The sequence below is a fragment of the Heptranchias perlo genome, chromosome 8, assembly GCF_035084215.1.
Source record: "Heptranchias perlo isolate sHepPer1 chromosome 8, sHepPer1.hap1, whole genome shotgun sequence".
NCBI classification, from domain to species: domain Eukaryota; kingdom Metazoa; phylum Chordata; class Chondrichthyes; order Hexanchiformes; family Hexanchidae; genus Heptranchias; species Heptranchias perlo.
In genome coordinates this window covers 24,424,142-24,449,802 of record NC_090332.1, presented here as the reverse complement: position 1 = coordinate 24,449,802, position 25,661 = coordinate 24,424,142, and positions in this window count along the sequence as shown.

Sequence of the window (25,661 nt, the reverse complement as noted above, 5' to 3'; positions counted from 1 at the left end):
AATGCACTGAATTAAGTGTCAAAAACATAACTGTTCGGTGGGGAGAAACGTGTTCCCAGACGCCTCTATAAAATCAATCTTGATTCTTCAGTGCTCATACACCCTTTCAGAAATGTCTAATTCAGCCACTAAAACAAACATATTTCTGCAGGGCTCCCTTGATCTCTGGCATTCTCACTGGATGTAGCAGGCCGGAGATCACATGACCAAGCCACTCATTGCATTCATGGGTAAGTGCTTAATCATAAAACTTTCAAAGTTTCTTTTTAATTGTGTCAGATGCGGGAGATATCTCAGGACTGGCTTGCAATTTGTATTTGTTTGATGAGGCTCCAAGTCTGAATCCGGTTGCTTTGTAAGATTGGTGACTGATACTGAATTGAGCCAGAGACATGGCTGTAATCAGATTGGAGAAGGAATGATTACAGAACAATGGTAAATCTTTTCACACTCTGCGGAGTGAATTTTAGAAAATAAAAGGTTTTGTAAATATCTGCCTTTCCTCCTCTCCCCTCCCAAATTTTCCCCTCCCCTAATGGTGCCTACTTACATTACAATTCAGTGGGTGGCAGCACCCAAGTGATTATTTTTCATGTCCAAGTCCACGCAGTGGGGGTAATTTTGACTTTGTGCAATAATGTAAAATGGGCGATAGTGAATCGGCAGCCTGTTTTACATCTCTCCTGATTTTTTATTCCATAGAAACCAATGGAAATAAATATTTGAGAGCAAGTTATTATCTCAATGGCGAGAAACTGGAAAGTACTGCAGTACAAAGGGATCTGGGGGTCCTAGTGCAAGAAAATCAAAAGGTTAGTATGCAGGTGCAGCAGGTGATCAAGAAGGCCAACGGAATGTTGGCTTTTATTGCTAGGGGGATAGAATATAAAAACAGGGAGGTATTGCTGCAGTTATATAAGGTATTAGTGAGACCGCACCTGGAATACTGCATACAGTTTTGGTGGTCCATACTTAAGAAAAGACATACTTGCTCTCGAGGCAGTACAAAGAAGGTTCACTCGGTTAATCCCGGGGATGATGGGGTGGACATTTGAGGAGAGGTTGAGTAGATTGGGACTCTACTCATTGGAGTTCAGAAGAATGAGAGGCGATCTTATTGAAACATAAGATTGTGAAGGGGCTTGATCGGGTGGATGCGGTAAGGATGTTCCCAAGGATGGGTGAAACTAGAACTAGGGGGCATAATCTTAGAATAAGGGGCTGCTCTTTCAAAACTGAGATGAGGAGAAACTTCTTCACTCAGAGGGTGGTAGGTCTGTGGAATTTGCTGCCCCAGGAAGCTGTGGAAGCTACATCATTAAATAAATTTAAAACAGAAATAGACAGTTTCCTTGAAGTAAAGGGAATTAGGGGTTACGGGGAGCGGGCAGGAAATTGGACATGATTTTAGATTTGAGGTTAGGACCAGATCAGCCATGATCTTATTGAATGGCAGAGCAGGCTCGAGGGGCCGATTGGCCTACTCCTGCTCCTATTTCTTATGTTCTTATGTTCACTATTGCCCATTTTACACCGTTGCACAAAATTACCCCCAGTGATTGTTGACAGATCATTTAACGGCTGACTATGATTCTCTCCTTACCTGATATCTGCATGGACACTTTTCAGCAGGGATCACGGCGTATCAATCAGGAACAAGAATTGTGGCTACGTTTTTTTCCCCCTTCTCTCGCACAACAGTGCTGTGGCCAACTGCAGTGCTCCCACTGCCACTCTGGCTGAGCTCAGTTAACTCAGCGTATACAGAGGATTGAACCTGAGGCCTTCATGGTCAGTTTAGCTCAGTTCCACACTTGGTAGTGCATTCACCAAGGGCAGGAAATGGTGCTGTGGGTGGGGATGGGGTAATTCTGCTCCATGCACCTTGGTACACAAGTCAAAATGCAGTTAGTTTTTCCTCACAGTCCTTGGTGTTGGTCAAATTACCCTGTAACCTTATAAAGCAATGTAAAGCAGCATGATTAAGAAGTGCAGTTGCTTTGACTTGCAGGATGCCAGAGCTTAAATTTGTCATCAGTTTTGGAGGATCTGCATTTCAAACCCTTCAAGTTCAATTTTTAGCCCAGAATCCAATTGAATCTGAACAATCATATCAGGCTGGGATGGAACTTTGTAGACCCTGCAGATAGATACCCCGGATCTGTGCAAACCAGGGAAATTGTCCAGGCTCGCTCATACAGAATATCCACTCGGGTGAGCTACAGAAAACTGCATGTGTCCATGTAATCATACCCCAGCAAGAATCATTGCCTTTAGGAGAGGATGGAGAGAACTGGAGGGGGGGAGTGGGGGGAGGTGGGACATACTAACATGCGAACAATGATGGACAGGAAAAGACCCTCTGGTCCATCCAGCCTGTCGCACACAATCTTGATACCTTGTGTATCACAAGGTATGTACTCCCCACCCCACGCCATTTGATCTCCTGGGAGAGGTGAAAAACAGACAAAAACCCCAGCCAATTTGGGGGAAAAAAATCTGGGAAATTCCTCTCCAACCCTTTTGGGATTGAAACTAGTCCAGGAGATCACTCTGGCCCTGAATTCTATGCATTACACTACCTACCTTTTGTAAGAGGTGATGTCCTCCTTGGCCATAAACAGGTCCAGCTCTCACTTGAAGGAATTCAGCAAATTGGCGTTCACCACACGAGCCGGCAGTCTGTTCCAGAGGTCTACTATTCTCTGGGAAAAGAACCACCTCCTGACATCTAACCTAGATCTGGCCTTATATAAATTGTGACCCCTGGTCCTCCCTAATGCATTTAATTGGAACAAACTGCCAACTGGAACACAATCTATTTCTTTCATCATCTCATAAACCTCAATCAGATCACCCCTAAATCTACGCTTCTCTAAAGTGTAGAGTCCCAGCTCTTTTGGCCTATCTTGATAACTAAGATGCTTTAAGCTGGGGATTAATCTAGTGTCCCTACTCTACGCCCTTTCCAAAGCCTCAATATCTCCCACCATGTGAGACAAAAACTGTATTCCAAATGAGGCTTGACCAAGGTCTTGTACAAGGACAAAATAGTATGTTTTATCTTATAGTCAATTATCCTATAAATGCATCCCAACACCCTATTTGCTCTAGCTATCGCTTCACGGCATTGCTTATGAACCTTTAGAGATTTATGCACTAGAACGCCCAGATCTCTTTCTTTCTTCACCTGCTTTAATGCTTTTCCCTGAAGGATGTATGTATGTTGAGCATTTGTCCTGCCCACATACATAACACTGCACTTCTCCAAATTAAACATCATTTGCCAGTCACGAGCCCAGTCCCCCAACACATCAAGATCCGCCTGAAGCAGTGGAGACAATAGTACAATGTGGCACCAAGTGTCACTGCCAACAGAAAAGTACCTTCTGTGGTGGATCTATATGCCACTAGAGGCATTCTTTCTGTCTCCAGTGATGGCACTGTAATATAAGTGGGGTATAGAGTACTGCTGCAAGGTATGAATTACGTACGAATCATGTACGTTACTGGGCGATATAGATGGACTAAGAACTCTTGAGGTTGGTTTCTGTGCTACCAGAGGCACGAGTCCCGCACATTTATATTACACTCCTTCATTTAATGGATGATCAATGGTGGCAGTTCCTGTTGCCGTTAAATAGCCATGTTTCCACTGTAGGACAGAGTCTGCAGCAACTGCACATGTATGAGATGTGCCCATTTGCAAGTGTCCCAAAGTCACAAATGTGACCCTAACACTCCTGTGCACATGCGACTCATATTAGAAGATTCTGACTTCTCCGAAGTTGTATTTGTAACTTTGCCATTCTAGCCAGAGTCCTCACCTCATGTGAAGGGAAAGTCCACACTGACCAGCAATATCAAAAGTGTATTGTAGATCTGTAGAGACAGGCTGAGAGACTAGCTCGCCCACAGTCAGATCCAAAAAGGCAGATGAATACCCTGACATTTTACAAAGTGCTTATGCAGAATGAGTTCCTTGTCCTGTCATGTTTAAAATTGGGACTAAGAATCCAAAGCAATATTTCTGGCAGCCACAGCTGTCTTGCTTTGTCCTGCTGCCACGTTCGGATGGAGACGAGGACTGAAACCCCCACTGCAGGAGGATTTGAGTGCCTCTAATGACAAGGACATCTGGCCTATTATATCACAGGGTTAGTTCCAAAGGCGGTCTTGCTGTTGGAGTCAACCCTGTAATATAAAAGGGCTAATAACAATACTGTCAGTGGAGTTGGGACCCCCTCGCAGCAGCACTGTGACATAAATTCTGCACATTGTCGCTTTGTTTATTTTTTCCCATATACCATCAAAAGCTAAAATCAGCCAAAAAATAGACACATTGCAGGTTGGATGCTGTTTTGTTAAATGATATGTGAATGTTAAGCATTTCATCTTGTTTGTTTTTTTTCTGTTGACACGTAGGCTTTTACAAGCCCTTGTGCCAATTGTTCTAAATGACTTACTTTTTGCTTCAAACACTGTTAGCACCAAAATCCTCCTTTCTCAAGTCTTTGGAAGAAGAAGAAATCTTTTGGAGGGACACTAGACATTTCAGGCTGCAGGAGAGATGCTCTGTGCCCATATAATCACATCGGCAGACAGGGGAGAACTTACTTCATTTTTGCAGATGGTTAGTGCGTGTGTAGGGTTCTCTTCCCATCACTTAGCTATGTGAGTGCCTGACTAACTATAACATTGGATGTTTCCTCAGCAGCAACCCCATCACCATATGTCATCTGTTAGTGGCACTGCATGAAAGAAGCCATGCCAGGGTGATCGACAGCCAGCGTTGCCTGATTGATTGCACCCATCAAGATGCCACCTACCACTTCTGCAGATCTTGGCACACCTACCAGGCAATGACCATGGGGAACTGTCTTCAGCAGAGATACCAATTCAGTGTCATGCCATCTGCCGCAAGGAAACCTGCACTACCATGCAGCATAGGGCAGCCGCACCCAGAGTCAGTAACGGTCAGCTGTGGTCCAGGACTTGGTTGCAGCTCCTTGCATGCATGCTGGAATACTGACCTGTGGGGATGGAGATGGGGCTATGGAATGACATAGAGCAAAACTCTCCTCTCAACCATCTCATGCAGCACCATCTTAGATAGAGATATTTAAAACTAAGAAGGGATGAAACAGAGTGGATAAAAACAAACAATTTCCAATGATTGAGGAGTTTAGAATAAATAGGATTAAATGTAAGCGATTTAGACAGAGTGCAGGAAAAACCTTTTTGCACAGAGGATTGTGAGGCCGAGGAATGATTGATGCAGAGATTTGGGGTCGATTTTAACTCAGCCCACGAGGGGAACCTGGGGGTGGGGGGGGGGGGCAGTTAAAATGAAGCAGGGGCCATACCCACTCTTTTCCCACCCCGATCTGACACTTGCCTCAAGCCGGTGGGGTGCTCATTAAATATGCAGATTGAGCTTCAATGGCATCACTGGGGCCTGATCTGCTGTTTTAACCTGAGGCCTGAGTGGGGGAGCAGTGGTGGCTTCCTCACCAGGTCAAATCTGCCAGGAGAAACAGCCAGACTCAGAAGAGGCTCAGCAGGGTAAGTTTTTTAAAAAAATTGCAGGTTTTCTTGTGGGCCAGGAGGAGCAGGAGTGTCCTCCAGGCCCCAGAAGGAAGCCTTGGGCCTCCCCTTCCCCGGGATTCCAACCTTCCGCCGACCAGGATTTTCCTCCCGGAGCACTCACCTTGTGCTGGAGGCCATTCCCCTAGGTCCCTGGCGGCCATCTCCTGCCGCCCGATTTTAACGGCCGGGCAGCCACTTCCCGCCAAGGTCGGTAAGTGGCATGTTACCATTCCCAGAAGGACTGGCTGCTCATTTTGCTGAGTGCCCGCCCGAGTGTTAAAATCAAACCCCATGGCAGCATTTAAGAATAGGTTAGATAGGTGGTTGAAAGAAAGGGGGTTAAAGAGATATGAGAACAGGGCAGGCAAACGGAATTACGTCCACTGCTTGTGTGAAGGATGAACACCCATCTGGCCCGTTGGGACAGAACAGCCTGTTTCCGTGTTGTAATTTCAGTGTAATACTATGCAACTTCCACTTCAGCAGCCGGGCAACAGGGTCAGATGATGGGCTGCTCCATTACTTGCCTGCAGACTCATGCATGTCCCTTGGGTTTCCCGTCTCTTGATGACCATGGCAAATGACGTGCTCTTATTAATACATTCACGTGTGATTCTCATGTTGCTCTAGTGCTCTTATTAGTTTACGGAGGCTGTCTGGATACGTACATACGTGGTTGAATGACTTAAGTTCTATTTGATCTTTTTCTATTCCAGTAACACATACTTTTTTCAGTAACTGTATTTGTCTGAGTCACCAACTTTTGTATGACTAAGAGCAATTTCAGAGTTCAGCTTTATCGATTTCCTCCCCTCGTTTCCCGAGATGCCGACTCATGCTAGGGTGCAGTTTCATGGGTTCCAGCAGCCTTGTAGCATAAGCCGTCCAATTGAGTGTTGGCAGTAATAGAACAACGCCTTACCTTTCTATAATGCTCCATGCACACCGAAAGCAAAGGGGAGAAAAAAAACAGGCTGTTCTGCTGGGGAAACATTACAGCCGAGCCTGATCCTGTCCTCAGACAACATCCATGCACTTTCTAACAAAGGATCACTCGACAACGATGAGGAACAAGAATCCGGAATGATTATCCTCTGATGCAGGGGCACTGAGGCTAATTGTAGTGTCCCTACCACCATCCGGCTGAGGTGAGCTACCTCAACACACACTGGGGATTGGATTTGAGACCTCCTTATTCTGTATTCTCAGCTATTCACAGGAGGTCTAATTCCTTCAAAAAATAGTGTCATTTTGTGACTATGAAGGCAAGGGATTTTGGCACTGGGGAATAGAACCATTTCCTATTGCAAGTATCTTGACCCTGATATTTATGGGGAGGCGGGGAGGGAATGGGGTGCATGTCAGTGGTACGGAAACCCGGAAATACCAAGAAGACAGAAGTCCTGCCGAATTTAATGGCTGGAACTCATTAGAATTTTTTTACTCTGCTTCCCACCGGCAGCCAGTGAGATTGAAGGCTCGCTGGCTGCTGGGCTGGAACGCTTGCAATACAAGGCTGGGGACGGTCCCCTGCAATCGAGAAGATCGGGGGCTGGGGAGCGGGGGGCGGAGGGCGGGGTTTGGAGCGTGGTAACAAGGAGGGAGGGAGAGATCGCGGGGGAGGGAGTGATCGCGGGGAGGCGGGGGAGAGATCGCGGGGGGATGGGTCAGTTGGCCGATCGTAGGAAGGGAGAGATCGCAGCAGAAGATGTGTTTGAGGAGTTAGGGGAAGCATTCCTGCTCCTCCTGCCCACTAGCAGTGCTGGAAAAACACTTACCTGCTGGTTTTGGCAGCTCCCGCCTCCCTTCAGCTTCTGGGTTTCCCAAGCCCCGGGAAACCCGGTCGGCCAACATTAAATTCAAATAAATGGCTGCCAAAATCTGAGGACGCAGCCTTATTTAAATATTATAATTACTGACTCGCCTCTCCAGAGTGGGTTACTCGGCCGTCCTCCAACCTGCCGCAGTTAAACCAGAAGTAGGCGCGTTTGTGTCGGGTTTCACATTTTTAGCAATTCAACACCCCCCCCCCCACCCCCGACCCTCTCCCACCCATCATGGGGGGAGTTAAAATTCCCCCCCTTGTGTCAGCATCAAGCACCCTCAGGTCAGACACAGAACTCCTGTAACACTGCCTCCATGGAAACTTCAAAAGAAGAACCAGGGAAATATTTTCCAATCTTCACACCAGTTATCCTTTCTGAATATGTCTTCCTTTCGCTATCAAATTAGGGGTACTATCATGTCGCGGGCCCACACTTACTGGGTAATGGATTGAAATTTATTTTAGGATAAATTCAGCGATTCGGTGCTCCCAGTGGGGAATCACACTTGAAGGGAGTGCAGAGTGTAGAATCAGCACACAATGTTACAGCCCTGTCTGCATCTGTATCCCTATCAACACTGTAGCCCTGTTTCTCCAATTTCAATCCCTTCGAGCTTGGTAAACCACCGAGAGAGAAGGAGTGCTGGATTTACCCTTCTTTGTAGGTTATTACCAGCCACAGAGAAAACTTCATTTCACAGTCAGACTGTTCAAACACAACGCCCAGTAATAAAAGGACAGTGCGACATCCAGTCTCAGTCTACCTGACTCCTTCGATGGTAGACTTTTGTCAACAGCAGCTAATAAGTGAAATTCAAAGGTAATCAGTCCACTGATAGCATTTGCTTTTAGGATTTGCAAAGAAATATTTTTGGATTAAAATTTAGCCTCAGTCCCAACCCTAGATAGAATTGCTTGATACTGTAAGTAAAACTATAGCACTTTGGATGTAGGACAAGAAGGCATGTTTACATGGGCAATGGCTGAAGTAGAAATGCCCGTGTAAACATTATCACAAGAGTAATTTAAATAATTATATGCGCCTGCTCCTCCAGTGTGACTGGAATTGCTGCTACAGACTATGCATAATAACTGCCAAAGGGTTGGCACCTTCCCATGAGACATCTATTTTTGTTTCCAGTGTAAACAGAAATAATTCTTTCTGTACATGTGAAATGCGTTGCTGGCATTCTTACTCTGCTCACAGTGGACATCAGTCCACAGCACAAAGACCACTTCAGAGTGGCAATCCCACTCGAAAGACCTGTGTTGAACAAATGTAAAGAAAAAAAATGTCTCCTTTGACTGTGCAGAATGCTACTAACACGATTCACTGCAGTTTTTAACTTTATCACCCGTATTCTTCTACGAATAGCTCCTAAAAACTAGGTTGCGATACAAAAATAAATCTATCAGGACAATTTTTATCATATATTTAAAATAGTAGGAATGGCTCCTGATAGCATTGTGATTGGTACACTGCCTTGTGTGGAACTGAGCCATTGTGGTCAGGAAGATCCCAAGCTTGAACCCTGCTCTGTGGTTGAGTTAGGTAATCTTAGCAGGCTCAGTGGTTGGACCACTACAACAGGCCTCAGCACCATTGGGCCAAATAGGGGGAAAGTAGCCAGGGTTTCTACTGCTCTTCGAGTGACCCCTGCTGAATGCTGGGTGAGGACATGATCAGACTTGGCTGTGATACCTTCCGTGAGCATATATACAGTCACCATTCACTGTCTAACAATAACAGCAAAAACCTGATTTTATATATATTAACGTAGAACAATGTCCCCAAGGTGTACTGCATTCATTTCTGGGCACCGCACCTCAGGAAGGATATATTGGCCTTGGAGGGGGTGCAGCGCAGATTCACCAGAATGATACCGGGGTTAAAAATGTTAAATTAGGTTGCATAGACTTGGCTTGCACACCCTTGAATATAGGAGAATAAGGGGTGATCTAATTAAGGTTTTTAAGATAATTAAAGGTTTTGATAGAGATAAACTTTTTCCTGGACTCTCCCACCAGAGAACAAGGAGGCATAACCTTAAAATTAGAGCTAGGCTGTTCAGGAGTGATGTTAGAAAGCACTTCTTCACACACAGGGAAGTGGAAATCTGGACCTCCCTCTCACAAAAAGCTGTTGAGGCTAGGTCAATTGAAAATTTCAAAACTGAGACTGATAGATTTTTGTTAGGCAAGGGTTGAGGAACGAAGCTGGGTAGATGGAGTTAAGATAGAGATCAACCAAGATCTAATTGAATGGCGGAACAGGCTCGAGGGGCTGAATGACCTACTCCTGTTGCTATGTTCCTAGTGGTTTAAGGAATAATGGCCAAAAGAGCAACGATTAGGAGGGATGACCAAAGCGATGTGTTTTAAGGAAGGTCTTAAAGGGGGAGAGGGAATTGTCACTCTGGCAAGACATTGGAAGGCGGGCGGAACCAATGGAGCTATACCCAAGTTTGAATCACTGCCTTCACATGAGGAAAAGACATGGTAGGAATGAGCCTTAGGTACATTGTATAGATTAATGAATGATTGTAGTTACAGAGGACAATGCTGAGAATGAGAAGGTAATGTTAAAATTTGAAATTTTAAAACTCTGCCCTCTTGATCAAATTGCCTGATAACATTTTCCTAAGCAGACAAGATTCCTTACATACTGATACTTTCCACCCTCCTTGCCTTGCACCATCATCCCTTTTGTCATTTAATCACTCGTACCCTCCAACCTATCACAGACCTTCCCTTTTGTTCTTTCCTCCGCTCCCTCCCCACCTTTCCCTGGCTCTGTACTTGCTCAAATACTTTAAACTCTTTTAACATCTTCCAGTTCTGATGAAAGGTCTTCGACCTGAAACGTGAACTCTATTTCTTTCTCCACAGATGTTGCCTGACTTGCTGAGCTTCTCCAGTATTTTCTGTTTTTATTTCAGATTTCCAGCGTCCGCAGTATTTTGCTTTTGATACTGATATCTACATTTTTTGTCGTCTGTCCTGATAGAGATGATGGGCCCAACTCTTAACAATTAACTGATTGCAGTGAATTGTGTGCTGGAACTTACATGGAATTCCCATTCTTTCTTTGGTCCATTGGGTGGCAGAAAATATCACACAAAACCAGTCTTAAAGTTAAAACAATCAATCCAATTGATTTACACTTAAATAATATGCAGAAGTGAAGTTATTAGGTACAGTACTATAACATTTAAAGCAGAATATTTAAAATATATATCTACTTAGCCTGCCCAAGAATTAGTTTTTCTCTCAATTCCCAAGGATGGGTGAAACTAGAACTAGGGGGCATAATCTTAGAATAAGGGGCTGCTCTTTCAAAACTGAGATGAGGAGAAACTTCTTCACTCAGAGGGTAGTAGGTCTGTGGAATTTGCTGCCCCAGGAAGCTACATCATTAAATAAATTTAAAACAGAAATAGACAGTTTCCTAGAAGTAAAGGGAATTAGGGGTTACGGGGAGCGGGCAGGAAATTGGACATGAATTTAGATTTGAGGTTAGGATCAGATCAGCCATGATCTTATTGAATGGCGGAGTAGGCTCGAGGGGCTGATTGGCCTACTCCTGCTCCTATTTCTTATGTTCTTATGTTCTTATAGCCTCATAGAATGAAAAAGCCTTTCACCATATTCCTCAGGGACGGAGTTTGACATGAAATACGTAAGCACATAATTATTTCGGTTGAACACTCTTCAAAGATTCGGAACCATAGAAAGGATTTGACTTTATTGCCCTTAATTTCTTAGAAGGGGAAAAATTATCTGATGTAGAAAAACAAACGATTTAACAATCTCAATTTCAAATATACAATGGGGGTGATATTCTGTGGCGTTAGACCAAAACCCCTGAGGTTTTCACACATAGCAATCAACTTATTTTATCATGTGACAACAACTGGCTATCACCCTGCTATCTGAGATTACACAAGAACAATGTATCCACATACCATTCCCAGACAAGTGAACAGAATGGGGTATTTCCCAAATGAACATTCCATTTAACACTTTAAAATTAGCCATTTGATTTAATTTCCTGGGAGGGAAATGTCAAGTAACCCTCGTCGAGGCAAGAAAAGAACCTTTTTAATCCTTGTTTGAAAAAATACTACTGGTGTTTTTTTAATTTTGCTGTTTGTGACAGGCAGTACAAAATAGAGAACCAAACCCAACAACAACTTACATTTACACATGATGTGGAGATGCCGGTGATGGACTGGGGTTGACAAATGTAAGGAATCATACAACACCAGGTTATAGTCGAACTGTTTTATTTGAAAATCACAAGCTTACATTTACACAGCACTTTTAACATAGTAAAACGTCCCAAGGCGCTTCACAGGAGCATCATCAAACAAAATTTGACACCGAGCCACATAAGGAGATATTAGGACAGGCAAGGTAGGTTTTAAGAAGCATTTTAAAGGAGGAGAGAGAGGTAGAGGCACGGAGAGGTTTAGGGAAGGAATTCCACAGCTTAGGGCCTAGGCAGCTGAAGGCACGGCCGCCAATGGTGGAGCGATTAAAATCGGGAGTGCGCAAGAGGCAAGAATTGGAGGAGCGCAGAGAACTCGGACGGTTGTAGGGCAGGAGGAGGTTACAGAGATAGGGAAGGGTGAGGCCATGGAGGGATTTGAAAACAAGGATGAGAATTTTAAAATCGAGACGTTGCCTGACTGGGAGCCAATGTAGGACAACGAACATAAGAGTGATGGTTGAACAGGATTTGCTGCAACCCTTAAAATAAACATTTCTAACATCTTCCAGTTCTGATGAAAGGTCATTCGACCTGAAACGTTAACTCCGTTTTTCTCTCTCTACAGATGCTGCCTGATCTGCTGAGTGTTTGCCAGCATTTTCTGTTTTTATTTCGAATTTCTAGCATCTGCAATCTTTTGCTTTTGTCTTAAAATAAACCCTGTTCACTATAAGAAGATGCATTCCTCTTGTCCGATGTGATGCAGTACCCTCTATAAATCACAGCTTTTATAGTTAAACAGAATAATAAACTGTACTATTTTTAGACTGCGTGTGGGCTGTTATTATGGAATTTACTAAATACTTAGCAAAATTCATAATTTGAATTTAGATTCAGACCATCTTATATTTAAATATTCTATTATCAAAGTAAAACAAAACAGGCAGGCAGCAGAAGCAGCACAAGAGCCTCTCCAAATTACCAGGCAGTGCAGAAGCATCCCAAGGCGGAGCAAGGCACTCATTCACTAGATCTCCAGGGACCATGATAATATTGTGCCACAGAGTTCGCTCAACGTCACTGTCAGGGAACAACCTCCTGAAAATGAACAAACTGTTAGACTACCAGGGGACACAGGCACACCTCACCACTAGAAAAATACAGAGCACAGACATTTTTTAAATTCATTCTTGGGATATGGGCATCACCCATCTGTTGCCCATCTCTAGTTGCCCTGAGAAGGTGGTGTTGGGCCTTCTTCTTGAACCTCTACAGTCCATGTGATGAAGGTGCTCCCACAATGTTGTTAGTCATGGAGTTCCAGGATTTTGACTGAGCGACAATGAAGGAATGGTGATATGTGTCCAAGTTGGGATGGAAAGTGACTTGGTGGGGAACTTGTAGCTGATGGTATTCCCATGCACATGCAACCCTTGGCCTGTTGGAAGCCACAGGCTTGGGAGATGTTGCCGAAGAGGTCTTGGTGAGTTGCTGCGGTGCATCCTGTAGAAAGTTCATACAGCAGCCACAGTATCCCAGTGGTGAAGGGGTGGACGTTTAGGCTAGTGGGTGAAGTGCTGATCATGCGGACTGCTTTATGCTGGATGAGCTTCTTGAGTATTGTTGCAGCTTCTTCCATCCATATTTCTCCTGATGGCTACCCATTAATTCTGTGCGTGTGGACAGCGGGCAATGACAGGATTGAGCTTGACTGTGATAATGGTCCACAGTTGAATAGCCCATTGACACTCACTACCTGGGTTCATTGATGTAAACGGGCAAATTGGATGAGTGTTCCAGAAGGTTGTTGACCCATGGAATTGTATTCTACCAAGAGCAAGAGCTTTCATGAAAGCTGGGGAAAAAACATAATTAGCAGGTCTTTAAATGGAGGAGCATAGAACACTAATATCATCACTATTAACCATTATTGATTTTTTTTGTATTTAATGAAAAAAAAGAGCAAAAATAATAAATACTCACTCCGGAATTCTGTGTTTACTATGAGATGAGTCCACCCCAGGCCAACATGGCAATTTCAAGAGGCTTTGAATGGGACTGATACTGAATATCATGTGAAAAAACCCCTCGGAAGGTCAGCAATTCACTTAAATAATTTCCAAATTAACTAATAAGATAACTACAGCCTTGACTCTTTCAAACAACTCAATATTTATAAGTAAAACGCCGGTGCTGCAAACAATTATTATACATGTATCTTCTAAAGCATGTGGTAATGTGCATCTTTAGGTCATAAAGTGATCAGCTGCATTCATGGAGCAGATGGTGTCTGTTCCATCAGATACTGCAGTCCATGTTCTAATTCTATATATTGAGTGCACAGGTGCACTTTCCTTTCATTTGCCCTCATTTATGTGTGTAGAGTCATTTGATCGAGGCGTGACAAACCTCACTTTGATCTTCAGCCACCTCCTAAGCCATATTTTCCTGCCACATTTTGGGTTCTATATCAACAGCATAAACCCATAAAACTGCACCAGCTGGTAACCAGCAAAAGGTCTTTCTGTTCTTTTATCTCTTCTGCACCTCCATCCTTTCTAGCCTATAACACATTTACCCAGTTTCAGTGGAATCTCATTATTAAAATCTATAGCGCCAATTTTCACTTGGGCTGGAAATCGGATGGGTGGGGCTGGGAGCAGGAAACAATGCTGACAAGAAACCAGGTGGTGGAATTTCTACGGGAACTTTAGTGGAAGATCTGCGGAAACCCCAGAGAAACGGTGTAACTGGCCAATTTACCAGGCCCTGCTCACCAAGCTTCCACCAGTTGGACTGTTCCTGCTGGTCAGAATTTTTACCCTATTGGCCAAGAAAGTTCAATCTCTAATTTATGGTTATCTTGCCAATTTCCACAAGAGCATTAGGGGAGACATTAGAATTGGTTTCAATATCCCCCAGCCACAGAGGGGAGAAATCACCCAAGGTTCATGCACGTGATGAGAAATGTCAGCAGGAAATGCGTTTCCCTAAATTACAACAGTGACTACACTTGAAAAAGTACTTCATTGGCTGTAAAGCGCTTCAGGACATCCTGAGGTCATGAAAGGCACTATATAAGTGCAAATCCTTTTCATTCCACTGTGTGGATACCAAGTGAGAACAGGCTCGAGTTTGATAGTTTGTTGTCATTTTCAGAATGAATTTTCAACAATAAAGAGCCATACTTTCCTCTTCTAGGCTACATCCTGAATAATCCTATCAGATTAAACATGGGAACAAAATTTACTTAAATGTAATACATGTAATGACGATATAGTAACCAAATGGAGAAGTGTGCTTATGTACTCAAGATGTCCCGTCCGATCTTTTCAAGTGTCAGCTTGGCTCAGTGACAGTCTTCTTGTTTTGGAGTCAGAAGGTTGTGCGTTCAACCCTCATTACAGACTTGAGAACATAATCTAGGCTGGCACTTCGCTTCAGTACTGAAAGAGTGCTGCATGGACAAGAGTTGCCATTTTTGAGATGAGATATTAAACCGACATCTTGTCTGCCAGCTCTAAATGGCACTATTTGAAGAAGAACAAGGAGTTCTCCTGGTGTCCTAATCAATATTCCTCCCTCAATCAATGCCATCAAAAAAGATAAAGTGGGCCAAATGGGCATCTGTAACGGGAGTTGATACCTGTGCAAAGACTGGTACGTATGGAATTCATTGGTCATCCAGAAAGAAGAGAAAAGTTGACCATCCTCCAGCTTTACTTCCATTCCTGGGCAGAAAATGTCTACCTTTCTCCATTTGGGCCTATTCATGCGATCACAGCCATGAAACTCCTCACATGGGCAGCTCTGGCCCCAATCCTGTGTGCTTCATTTGACCCTCCAGTACCAAGGGCCTGTGCCACTGCAAAATCCAATGAGCTTACAACGGGTTTTACAAAGCAGAACTTTTCATGCAGCAGGATAGACAGGCCGCATAATGCAAGTGATTAATGACAAGGTGCCAACAGGTATCAGCAGCTATTAAGACAAACAAACATTGGGTCCTCCACCTATCCACACAAGCACACACCTCTGATAAAGGTCAGATATATTTGTAGATTTGCTATTTTAGATTGTTATTCTCCAGTACAATCTGTGATGGTTGATGTACACCTTAGGCCCTTTGTGCTCGGCTTGACAGAACGCCAATCTGTTTAGCACGATGCATAGGAAGGATTTGACACAACTCAACGGAGGCTCTGGTAATTACAAATTGACTGTGTGTAAACTAATGTGTTTATTGCAGTGACTCAAACGTCCCAGTCATAATCACTACAGCTTGCAGGCGGTTTAAGGCTTCCTCTCGTTCATCCACCAAGGATTCTTTCCCCTATTACCCTGAAACAAAAGGCATTTCACAGGAAAGGCAGGATCTTTTGAAAGAGGTGGTAACTCCAACTAGAAAAAGGCTTCAATGATAACATTTTCCTCTTGCTAAATGTTTTGATCTGAATTTTGTGATATCAAGCAAGGGAAGTCAGTACAGACTTCTCTGAATAAGATTGTCAGTTTACTATTGATTTATGGATAGTTTTGTGCAGTGGACTGTAGCCCAACCAGGACCTGGGCTGAGATTATCCAAATGCATTTCACCTAGGTCTGGGCTGAATTCAAACCTGAGTGAATTTTCTAATCATAATCATGTGATAGATGCTACAAAATTCATTTTCTACGATAAAAAGTAATCTCAACAGGAGCATACCCAAACCCTGACCAAGCCTGTCACGTGGGGCTAAATTTATCAATTCTGAAGCTATACATACTCTGTCACTCTAGCACTGTGATGAATGCTAATGCTCCCTCTTTACTTCAGTCCTGGTGATTTTAAATCTTCTTTCCCTGGGATGCTACGTTAAAGGCACTATATGAATGCAAGTAGTAGTAGTAGTAGTAGTAGTAGTAGTAGTTGTTGTTGTTGTTTTTGTTTTTGTTGTTGTTGTGCCGCCACCTATTAGGCTAGCTCCAATTTTCAATCAGCAGAGAGAAGCTGGACTGAAGTCAGGAGAGAGAGGGTTACCTCAATTGAGATTGGCCCTGAAATCCCAGGGGAGTTCTCTTGGTCTCTTGCTGTAACTTTGTCAAGAGACTTGTGGTAAGAGTTATGGTGGAAAAACCAGAAGAACTACCCCCACCCACCCCCCCCCACCACACACAAAATTTCAGGGCCATTGTGTCTACTCACCAGTTTTTGAATGTACCTTGGGTCAAATTTGCTTTTTGTCTTTTTGTGTGGAAAGTCCATTTTTGTCACAAAATGGCACCAGTCGTAAGTTTAGGTGGGAGCTAAGTGCTGAGCCCAGCCGTAAGAGTCAACAGTATTGTTTCCATTTATTGTCCTATGTGTGACATAAAGTGAGGTTAGCTCATTTCAATACATAGATTTTGCTCCCAGCATGTTGCTCACAGGAATGTAAATGATCATTGGATCTCAGTGACAAAGGATCTTTGGCAGGGTTGCCCGAGAAGGTTCAACAGGTTAGTAAATTGGAAGGTGCTGCTGGAAGGACAGGGCCTCCCAGGCGAAAAATTTTCATACAGCCCTCCCATGCAATGCTCGTTTGCAATGAGTGCTGAGCGACTGTAGTGCTTCTCAGGTGCTGCAGCCACATTATGGAAAGCAGGCTTTATTTAAATAAATTCAGGGCTCATGATGCAAACAGATTTTGCACAGGCTCTGAATGCGGACAGTGTTTTGCAACCACTTTATTAAACTCTAGGAATATCAGGTGTGGAGTAAGCTTTAGGCCTCTGCACATAATTACTTGAGGAGCTAGCATCAGATGTACATCAGTGCAATGGGTGCCAGCTATCATATTATTAGTGTAAGCAACCCGATACTCTTGCTGATGAAAGCAGTGCCACCCTCCTGTTTTACATCTTGTCCCTGACTGAAATTGCCAGGAACCACAACATGTGCTGGTGGCATGTGGGTTACATCTATCATTTTAGGTATGCCCACTTTCCACATTACTAGCCTGTATGGGCCTTTACTTCACATCAGGGAAGGTTTGCAGCTAGAATGACAACATTTCAAACGTAACTTTGCACGAGCTGTGCGTGGGTGAGGTCGACACATGCACAGTAACATTAAAGTTATGTTCATCAAAGCTGCTTTTGCACGTGCAGCTTCTGTATTGTTGCTGAATTTTGCCCTACACTGTAAATGGGGTAGATTTGGCACAATGGAATCAGCACATATTACAGTGGCTCTCCCATTGGAAATGTGAAAGGGCCATTAATTAAGAATAGATAGGAGCTGGAGAGATCTACCTTGAGAAAATATGTTTCTCACACCATTTATTTTAAAGAGAATTAACTTTGTTTGCAGGTGAGATTGCTATCAGTAATGCAAAATGTGTGTACTTAGTGCTTATGGTACTTAGCTCCAGTCTTTGTCCTTGGGCTCTGGATCTCGTGATTGGTAGCAGCTTAGGAGAATAGAGTGGAGGTCACCGCCATAAGTACACAATCCATTCATTACTGATATCAATCTCTGCTGCAAGCAAAAGTGAAATATCTTCAAAACATAGAACACAAGGAGCAAGATTTCTTCATGTGCGAGATTATTTAAGCCTTACCTACATTTGGGAGCATTGAAGGGCTACAACACTTTTTTTTCTGATTGCCTCCCTCCTCTGCTAAAAAGGTCATGAGTGACTAATGCAGGGCTACAGTTCCTTTGGCACTGACCACCTTCCAGTGAGAATTCTTCACACATGAAGCTAGAGAGCAAGTTATATGTCATGGCTGAGTCCAGTGCTATCCTCACCCAAAATCTATCAAGCATTTTCAGCAGGGCTCAAGGTTTATTAGCGTCGAGTCAGCAGAAGATCCCTGCAGTAGGTTTGCTGCAAATCTATGCAGCCATCTTGCTCTCGATCAGACAAGAGTCTCTGGACGCAACTCTGAGCTGTTAATTAGTGAGTGCAGCCCTGCCCTGAGTAATCATGTGGAATTATGTCTTTCAGTAAACTATTAGTCAGTTCCCTGCAACTCCTCTTTTCTAATTATCAACCATCCCATGAATATTCACCATTCAGTTCAGTTCAACCTGTCAGCAGGTAAAGGCTGTATGTTCACAAGGCCCCATTTGTCCATTTAGGTGAGTGTTAAAGATTCCCCCCATGGCACTTTTTGAAGATAGTAGCCATGATGTGGAGATGCCAGTGATGGACTGGGGTTGACAAATGTAAGGAATCTTACAACACCAGGTTATAGTCCAACTGTTTTATTTGATTTTCAAATAAAACAGTTGGACTATAACCTGGTGTTGTAAGATTCCTTACTTTTTGAAGAAGTGCAGATAATTCTCTAGGTGTACTAGCCAACATTCCATTACCAACAACACCACCACTGGTCACTCCAGACCTCAATAATTCAGTGGTTTTGAAGAGCTTTGGAATGTGTATAAATCCATTCTGTCTGCCCAATGATAGCAGCGATATTTTCACAAACAGGCCTCATTTGAAAGTAATCGGCAACCTGCTTATAAAGGATCACAATTTGCGCTAGCTGATTGGGAGGGCAAAGTTCCTGATGAAGCTGCCATTACTTAAAGGCAGCCAGCATCTCTTAAAAGGGAAGGTGCACTTTTCAATGCTGGCTAAAGGCAATTGATTTTCTGAATCAGCTGGCAAAATTACTTCATCCAGGGCCTTCAGATTTTCTGATGGTGCAATGGAGGTGCTCAGAGCAAGTGAGCAGCAGGAAGAAAGTCTTCTGACCCGTAGGCAAATTTGCCAATAACAATGGAGAGGGGTGGCAGAGCATTTAATGCTAGCAGCATTGTACCCAGAACCTGTCAGAAGCGCAGGAAGAAATTGAAATGACCTCTTAAGGACAGCAAAGGTAAGATTCCCCTTCACATCTTTCTTACCTTCTGCAAAGCTCTGCATCACCCCACATTAGCCCCAGCATTAAATCTTTCCCTCCCCTCTTTCTATGCCTCTCCTCCAATCACAATGGAAAATTTCACTGCACCACCTTCTACTGGCACCTGTACACCCAGGACCTACTACTGCCCTCACAACCACTTCCCCCAATTGCTACTTCTTCCTCTCATCAGGCACACTCTGCTAAGCTGCCTCACATCTTCAAAATACTTCAACAGGGCACACACCGACACACTTCCACTCTTCTTGCAGGAGAAGCTTACAGACAACAGAAGGGACAGTGTAAGATCAGGAGGAGGTCCCTCCTCATACAAAAGGAGGCCACCATTGGTATAATTGGCAGAGAGAAGGCACACAGCACTGGCAATGTTGAGGCTGGAGGCCTCACACTGCAGTTTATTTGGGCATCTTCCCTTTGTTCTCGCTAAGCTTAAGTCTCTCATTCACACACGTGGCATGATAATCTGGTGGTGCATTGCTACTGCTTAGCAATGTCATTACTTGCTAACCTTTGTCCCTCACCCCTCTTTCAAGTTCCATCAGATGTCTCAGGCCTTGCTACAGCACACGATGAGGCCGAGCACACTCCTGACAATGGACTGTCACTTGCTCTCACCCTTTCAAGCACCAGCACAGAAACTGCTTAATACAAGCATGAACTACTGCTAACATCTTCTGTGGCAGCCTGGAAGAGGCCAGAGGCAAAGACATTGATAGCTGCAGTGACTTTGACTGCAACAGGCAATGGCTGTGGCTGTGGCACTTGGTTGCAGGTCTTGTTCCAGGAGGTGACTCAGACAGCCTCCCTCGAGAAGCACAGATCCTCAAAGAAGTACAGGTATGTAGTCCTCTGTTGACAGGGTCAGATTTTCTGCAAGCATACTGTTAAAATTGGATAGCCCACTGATGAAGGCTAAATACTACAGCCTGGTATTTAACTACTTCCAACTTTTATTCACAGAGATTCCCCTTACACACACCCCATACCCTACCTAAGCTCTCCTATAAAAAGGATACAGGAGAGTCCCCAATTGATATCCACCACCTAAATACAATTAACACTAATTGATATGAATCATACAATTAACACATACCTCCTTTTATTTGCTCTCTGAAGCTCTGTTTGTTCCTTCCTCATTATCCTCCTCTTCCTTCTCCTCTTGCCAGAAAGCACCTCATGATGAATAAAATGCATTACCAGAAGCCCCTTAAGAATTCATAATGTTCTATGGGCACTACAAGCACTTTGAAATCATCTAAGTAGCCAAAAACCACAATGCAGTGGAAGCAAAATGTCTCCCAGAATTTTCCATCATTTTACCTGAGAGCAGCTGAGGATCCCTTTAAATATTGGTGACTTGTACCACTCGTGGTTTGTGTGTAGGTTGAGGAACCTACATTCTTTGCACCTCTGACAGAGGGTTGCTCCATCTTTCTTGCTCCCTCCACTCTACCATTAATGGCTGCCCATTCAAACAATATGCTCCTTTCCTCTGGAGCTCCCTAGCTAAATTACTCCACTTGCCATCTTCCTGCGTTCAAACGCCTCCTCAAAATCCTTCTCTTTGACGGTGTCTCCACTCTGTCCTCACAACTTTCTCCACTTTCCTTTCCTGCTCGGTATCCATTTTCCCTCTTCGATGTAAAGCACTTTGAGGCATCTTCCTGTATGTGAGGAGCATTAAAGAACTGTAAATTGTAAAAAAAAGAGAAAGGATTGCATTTATATAGCGCCATTCATGACCTCAGGACGTCTCAAAGCGCTTTACAACCAATAAAATACTTTTGAAGAGTAGTCACTGTTATAATGTAGGAAACAAGACAGCTAATTTGCGTACAGCAAGGTCTCACAAACACCAATGAAGTAAATGACCAGATCATCTGCATTTTTAGGTGTTGGTTGAGGAATAAATGTAGGCCAGGACAATGGGAGAACTCCTCTGCTATTCTTTGAATAGCGTCCTGAGATTTTTTACGTCTACTGAAAGACGACACCTGCGACAGTTCGGCACTCTTTCAGTACTGCACTGAACTTATGTATAAGTTTAGCTGTGTGTGTAAATACTGGGAGAAATGTGATAGCTGACAGTATCCCATCCACAGCTGATTCCAATGTGATGCATTCGATGTAACTGCCTAAAATTCCTTTGCAGAATTCCAAATGTTAGCCAGAAAGCATATTGATTGGGGCAGGTGTTTCAGAACTCTGATCAAACATTAACCTTCAATTCAACCTCTTCTGTTCAAAAGGCTATCATTTCAAAAGTGTTGTCTGCTGCCTGTGTTTTGTAATCATTCCTTTACCCACTTTTATGGAAAGGTTCCAACATTTACACAATAGGAAAGCTAGACGTTAATGAGCAAAGATTGTGGGAAAGTATATGGTGGGTTGCCCCGGCTGACCTGCATGTTAACGTTACATTGAGCACGTCCTTTCATATCAGTGAAGCAGTCTGTAACATGACAGTAAACAACACACACTTGTGGAGGTTAGGTTAAAAATGGCACATAAGCGCAGGTGTAGCAGTACAACAAAAGCAAAGCCAGAAGGAATCTTCTAGGTGCTAGGATAACTTTGATGCAAATCTATTGGAATAATGCTGGTATTTATGGCCAGAAATAATTTTATTGATTAAATCTCAGCGATCTTACAAAAGGATTTCCTCTCATTGTTGGAGCAGAGGTGAACCTTAGTTACAAATTAAAATAATTGCCTCACTTATTTTTATCCTGCCCTTTTTAATTTTCAGCTTAGACAAGGCGTTTTCTTACCATTTACTGGATGAACACGAGTTTCCCTCTGCCAGTAAAGAATTAGTAACATTAAAGTTAAACATAGAATTGTTTCAAGAAAAGTTTCCCTATTGGCTTAGTGGGGTAAATGTAACATGTGTTGTGGAACTGAGGCGCATAGTTCAGAAGGTTCCCTGTCAGCCCTGAACTAAATAATTATAGCCAATGAGGAGTAGGGATGCTATAATTGGCCTCAGCACCCTTGGGCCAGGGAAGGGAACAGATCAGCTCCTGATCACTGTCTAATGACTGCTGCAAAGAATGTGTGCATGGATATCATTAGTTGCTTTTATATTGGGTTCGGAGTGGAGCTAAGGCCATCGACCCCCAACTGGTATCTGGCAGCAATTGCAAAGTAAAATTGCTGGATTATCTAAGGCTGGTGGTCCTTCAACCTAAATTAAAAGCAGCTATTGTCATTCTCTAAGCTCACTAATGAAGGAAAGCCACTTGGCTCCTCCCTATAGCCAAATTCATAATACCTTAGTGAGTAAAGACACCATCAGTGTAGTACCTAGAAGTCACAGGCACCGAGCGGGTTTGCTCCCCAGTCTACACTGAGTTACATGATCATAGCAGCACCAGCCTTGGAAGTAGTAAAGAATCAACCTGGATTTCTGTTACCCATCATTGACCCCGGCTGGAAAGTTATCGAAGAAGCAAACCTTTTTCCAGTTCAACATCGGCAAGACTGAAGACATCCTGTTTGGCTCCCACAAAAAACTTTATGCATCAGGCACTGATTTCATTACCTCTCTGTTTGATTGCTAAGGCTAAATCTGATGGGACTCTTAGGGAGTAATTTAAACTTTTATCACCAGGTGAAAAGTGGGACCCTTCATGAATTTGAATACCTCTATCAAATTTCCTCGCAACCTTCTCTGTTCCAAGGAGAACAACCCCAGCTTCCCCAGTCTATCCACGTAACTAAAGTCCCTCATCCCTGGAATCATTCTAGTAAACCTCTTCTGCACCCTCTCTAAGGCCTTCACAGCTTTCCTAAAGTGCGGTGCCCAGAACTGGACACAATACTCCAGTTGTGGCCGCATCAGTGTTTTATAAAGGTTCATCATGACTTCCTTACTTTTGTACTCTCTGCCTCTATTTATGAAGCCCAGGATCCCGTATGCTTTTTTAACCACTTTTTCAACCTTCAGTGATTTGTGCACATATACCCCCAGATCTCTCTGTTCCTGTACCCCTTTTAGAATTGTGCCCTCTAGTTTATATTGCCTCTCCTCGTTCCTCCTACCGAAATGTATCACTTCGCATTTTTCTGCATTAAATTTTATCTGCCACTTGTCCACCCATGCCACCAGCCTGTCTATATCCTCTTGAAGTCTATCACTATCCTCCTCACTGTTCACTACACTTCCAAGTTTTGTGTCATCTGCAAATTTTGAAAATGTGCCCTGTACACCCAAGTCCAAGTCATTAATATATATCAAGAAAAGCAGTGGTCCCAGCACCGACCCCTGGGGCACATTACTGTGCACCTCTCTCCAGTCCGAAAAACAACCGTTCACCATTACTCTCTGCTTCCTGTCACTTAGCCAATTCTGTACCATGTTGCTACTGCCCCCTTTATTCCATGGGCCGCAATCTTGATGACAAGCCCACCATGCAGTACTTTACCAAACGCCTTTTGAAAGTCCATATACACCACATCAACTGCATTGCTCTCATCTACCCTCTCTGTTACCTCATCAAAAATCTCTATCAGGTTAGTTAAACACGATTTACCTTTAACAAATCCGTGCTGGCTTTCCCTAATCAATCCACTCTCATCCAAGTGACTGTTAATTCTGTCCCAGATTATCGTTTCTAAAAGTTTCCCCACGACCAAGGTTAAACTGACTGGCCTATAGTTGTTGGGTTTATCCTTACACCCTTTTTTGAACAAGTGTGTAACATTTGCAATTCTCTCGTCCTCTGGCACCATCCCCGTATCTAAGGATGTTTGGAAGATTATGGCCAGTACCTCTGTACCAAAGACAATTTCCACCCTTACTTGCCTCAGCAACCGAGGATGCATCCCATCCGGACTTTGTGAATTATCTACTTTAAGTACAACTAGCCTTTCTAGTACCTCTATCAATTTTTAGCCTAATCTACCTCTCCTCCTTTAAGATGCTCCTTAAAACCTACCTCTTTGACCAAGCTTTTGGTCACCTGTCCTAATATCTCCTTATGTGGCTCGGTGTCAAATTTTATTTGATAATGCTCCTGTGAAGTGTCTTGAGATATTTTACTACGTTAACGGTGCTATATAAATGCAGGTTGTTGTTGTTGAGGTGGGAATTCCACAGAATGTGGTAATTACACCAATGTTGGAAAATCAGCTGAGAGAGCCATTGGGGTGGTTGAAACTCTCACCCCTTTGAAGATGTGCCTGGAATCGGACAAAACAGAAAATCCTGGCCTCACTGTTTAGGCTCACACCCGAAGACTGGCCACTTGAGTGAAGCACTTGAGGACGACTGGAGCTTACTCTTAACAACAACAACTTGGATTTATATAGTGCTTTTAATGTAGGAAAATGTCCCATGGTAGTTCACAGAAACTTAATCAGGCAGAAATTGAAATTGAGCCAAAGAAGGAGACATTAGGAGGAATGTTTAAAAGCTTGGTCAAAGAGGTAGATTTTAAGGAGGGTCTTAAAGGAGGAGAGAGAAGCGAAGGGGTTTAAGGAGAGAGTGTCAGAGCTTAGCGCCGAGATGGCTGAAGGCATGGCCACCAATGGTGGCGCGAAGGGAGTGGGGGATGCGTAAGAAATGGAGGAGTGCGGAGTTCTTGGGCAGTCGTGGGGCTGCAGGAGGTTACAGCGATAGGGAGAGGAGAAACTATGAAGGGATTTGAACACAAGGATGAGAATTTTAAATGGGAGGAGTTGGGGAGCCTGAAACCAATGTCGGTCAGCGGGCACAGTGGTGATGGGCAAATGATACTCAGTGGTGTGGATTAGAATACAGGCAGCAAAGTTTTGGATGAGCTGAAGTTAATGGAGGGTGGAAGATGGGGTCCTCCAGGAGACCGTTAGTATAGTTGAATCTGGAAATGACAAAAGTATGGAAGAGGATTTCAGCAGCGGATGAGAGCAGGCAGGGGCGGAGACGGGCAATGCTATGAAAGTGGAAGTAGGTGGCCTTTTGTAATGGTGACGATATGGAGTCAGATGCTCAGCTTGTGGTCAAATAGGACACCGAGGTTGCGAACAGTCTGGTTCAGCCTGAGACACTGGCCAGAGGGAGGGATGGATTCGGTGGTTAGGGAACGGAGTTTGTGAGGGGGCAGGGTGGGAAAGACAATGCCTTCAGTCTTCCCATTGTTTAACTATTAGTCAGCA